This window comes from Convolutriloba macropyga, chromosome 6 (assembly GCF_964194025.1).
Source record: "Convolutriloba macropyga chromosome 6, txConMacr16.3, whole genome shotgun sequence".
Classification (NCBI taxonomy): domain Eukaryota; kingdom Metazoa; phylum Xenacoelomorpha; order Acoela; family Convolutidae; genus Convolutriloba; species Convolutriloba macropyga.
In genome coordinates, this window is record NC_134473.1 from 51725549 (window position 1) to 51729350 (window position 3802).

At 36.1% G+C, this 3802-nt stretch overlaps 1 protein-coding gene across 3 annotated transcripts in view; it reads right to left on the reverse strand.

Moving 5' to 3' along the window:
• Positions 1-3705: 3705 nt before the first annotated feature.
• Positions 3706-3802, reverse strand: part of LOC142341032 (uncharacterized) — a 16592-nt gene continuing 16495 nt past the window's right edge. For all 3 annotated transcript variants that reach the window (XM_075391862.1, XM_075391861.1, XM_075391863.1), the window contains exon 7: positions 3706-3802. This exon is cut by the window's right edge and continues 449 nt beyond it. The gene's annotated coding sequence lies outside the window, so the exon portion shown is untranslated.

The window sequence follows — 3802 nt, forward strand, 5'->3', positions numbered from 1 at the left end:
TAGATTGTAAAACAAAAAGAATTTTTGGCATAGCTTGCCTAGGAAAAAAATTAGTTTTTCATACGGAAATTTGCGAATTTCGCAAATAACGAATTTTAAAAATAGGTCTTTTTCATCTGGTCAAGGAGTTGTTCAAAGCGAACCAAATTGATATCCCAGACAACCAGTAGTATGTAGGTTGTAGTGCAAAAAGAATTTTTGGTATAGCTTGCATAGGAAAAAAGTTAGTTCTTCATACGGAAATTTGCGAATTTCGCAAATAATGAATTTTAAAAATAGGTCTTTTTCATCGGTTCAAGGAGTTGTTCAAAGCGAACCAAATTGATATCCCATACTACCCGTAGTATGTAGATTGTAGTGCAAAAAGAATTTTTGGTATAGCTTGCCTAGGAAAAAAGTTAGTTTTTCATAGGGAAATTTGCTATTATTTCAAATATTTAAATTTGAAATATAGTATTTTTGATCGGGTCAAGGAGTTGTTCAAATCGAACCAAACTCGAAATCGAGTATCCCATGATTAACTAGATTGTAAAAGAAAAAAAATTTTTGGCATAGCTTGCCTAGGAAAAAAGTTAGTTTTTCATACGGAAATTTGCGAATTTCGCAAATAACGAATTTTAAAAATAGGTCTTTTTCATCGGGTCAAGGAGTTGTTCAAAGCGAACCAAATTGATATCCTAGACTACCAGTAGTATGTAGCTTGTAGTGCAAAAAGAATTTTTGGTATAGCTTGCCTAGGAAAAAAGTCAGTTTTTCATACGGAAATTTGCTATTATTTCAAATATTTATTTTTGAAATATAGTATTTTTGATCGGGTCAAGGAGTTGTCCAAATCGAACCAATCTCGGTATCGAGTATACCATGGGTAACTAGATTGTAAAACAAAAAGAATTTTTGGCATAGCTTGCCTAGGAAACAAGTTAGTTTTTCACACGGAAATTTGCGAATTTCGCAAATAACGAATTTTAAAAATAGGTCTCTTTCATCGGGTCAAGGAGTTGTTCAAAGCAAACCAAATTGATATCACAGACTACCAGTAGTATGTAGGTTGTAGTGAAAAAAGAATGGCTCGCCTAACTGCCCTACAAAAAAATTAGATATCTCACACGGAAATTTCGACTTTTTCGCTGACTTTGTTTTAAAAAATATTTAATTTTTTTCGGATCTGTATGCTTTTTTATGTATCTATTGGATGATTTATGTATAGTGTTTAAATTTCTGCTGTTAAATCCAATTTAATTTGTATTATTTTGTTTGGAGATGGAGTTTGAGCCCGGTTTTTTACCGAATGCTCTGCTCAAAATCTCCTATAGTTGTTTGTTTGTAACTCCGCCGTAGCCGGTCCGCAGCCCGGTTGAGAGAAGGAGGAGGAAACACACCCAGAACACACTGGAAAATCTCAAAAAGTTGTTCGTTAGTTCAACTGTAGATTTTTTCCGACAGTATTTAACCTATTTCAGCTCTCAAAATTTATTGGTAATTTTCAGCTGTAAAGGGGAAGATTTTCCCGGAAAATAACGGGGAAAAGAGTGTAAAGAGTGTAAATAGTGGTGTAAGAGTGTAATTATGGAAAGTGTAATTAGAAATAAAGAGTGGAAGAGTGTAAAAATAAAAAAAAATACACTTTTTTTCCAATTATAATGACCGGGGAAAAGAGTGTAAAGTGTAAAAATAAAAAAATTACCCTCCTATTTCTCCGCTTAAATAGCGGTGTAAAAGTGTGATTATGAAGAGTGTAATTTTAAAATTAAGAGTGGAAGAGTGTAAAAATAATTTAAAGGTGTAAAAGAAAAAGTGTAAAAGAAAATTGAAAGTGGAATTATTATTTGAAATTACACTCTTATTTTTTAAAATTACACTCTTAAAATTACACTCTTACACCGCTAATTAAGCGGAGAAATAGGGGGGTAATTTTTTTTTATTTTTATACTCTTTACACTCTTTTCCCCGTTATTTTCCGGGAAAATCCTCCCCCCGGGATGCTTTGGCGGGGGGAGTTTCAGGGCAGGAGACGGTGGAACTGTCCGAATCAAGCTTGATTTTTTTTTGCTTCTATGTAATTCGAATGGGCCGGTCACTGTTACTATTTGTTCGATTTGTTTTGCTAGAAGAGCGAGTTCTACAGGCGTTGCAACCATTAAAGCGCATGACACGGTTCCTTATGTCAGCCTGGGTTCCTTATTTGATTTTCGTTTCACTCTCAATTTTACACTTTTACGTCTTTGAGAGTTTTGTCTTTTGTGCTTTTCTTGGATGGCGTTTTTTGTCTGCGTGCTTTATATACTCGATAACGGGGTTCCTTTTTTGCCTCAGTACCGAACTTTGCAACGTCTGATCTTCTGACCACTAGTGGTAGCTGGTTGGTTTCCTTGAACTTGAGGGTGAATTCGTTCTTCCTTCTTGTTCTTTATTACAGTTGTCGCCCGGGGCCTACTTCGTAAATCCTTTTAGATTTATTCCTGGATTGTTAGTGGGTTGAAATTTTCTTCGATTTGATTCGTGTTGCGAATGAATCTAATTTCAATTGTATTGCGAATTCTCGGTGCGAAGACAACTTCAGTTACTTTTCAATTCTGCCTCTATTTTGACATAATCACCCGGACAAGAATTTCAGCGGTTAACTTAGCGACTCACTGATCTATTTCTGGTTTTCTGAAAAACAATTGGGTTTAGAATCCAGATATACGAAAACCCTCATTTCTCAGAAATGCGGCCAAGCATGAATAAACGAATGCTTGATATGAATAGCTTCAAGTATGAAATATTTGGCGAACGCAAAGTAAGCCGATAGGCAAGCAAGCCGACAGAAAAGCAAGCCGAAAGTTTTGTAATAGTTATGTAATCTATCAGAAATAATACATTGTCAGCCGTTACAATCAATACTGCGCGTAGTATTATAGTGCATAATGTATTCCAATGCACCAAAGAAACAAAAATGCGTCAATTTTTAGACATCCAGTGGGTACGGGCCTCAGCAGACCGCTGTCCATGGCCATGCCTCTCATCCGCTGTGGGATGTAATCCGGAAATAGCGGGCCGGTTATCGCGGCGAAGCCGCGACGCGCGCGAAGCGCCCCAACCGGCCCGCCAGGGGCAACTTAAAATACCGGTATCCGAAAATTTTTCGGCTTACTTGACCTCATTTTCAAAATTCGGCTTGCTTGCCTATCGGCTTGCTTGACCGCCACCGAAATATTTCTGATTTTAGCAACAAGGAATGAACAGAAATGGTAATACAAACAATTTTGATTTAAAGAAGACAATGACGATATATGGTACATAAGGCATCGTGCATATGCTTTTCGCAGATTTTGAGCCCAGTCCGTTTTTTCTGCTTATGTCAGCTGTTCAGGGATTCGAGTTGTATATATTTTGAAAATGTTTTGTTTCAGTTTGATCCTTGTTACTCGTTTTCAACAACATGATTCTTGTGAGATTTCAACCACAAAATTATTTTGACGTCTCCAAATTTTTCAAATTTTAAGACAGTTGTGTCTGTCGTTCTAACTTTTGCCTGAAATGGATTAGTGTGAAAACAGTAGTGTACAATTTTTACCCAAGGGTTCGTTTGAGAGATTTTTATACCATGAATATCAATTGACATTCAGATATTTTTCAGTTCTGAGTTAGTTTTTCTTAGTTCTTTTTTAATCCTTTGGTGATCCTTGTGTGGCTAGTCTGCTTGCTTAGGTACGGGTACGAGCATAAAGTAGATTTTTTTAATTGGAATGTAAATTGCAGGGAAAATAAACGATTTGTCATTAACATCTACACACATCAATGAGGGATAATCCATAGTTAC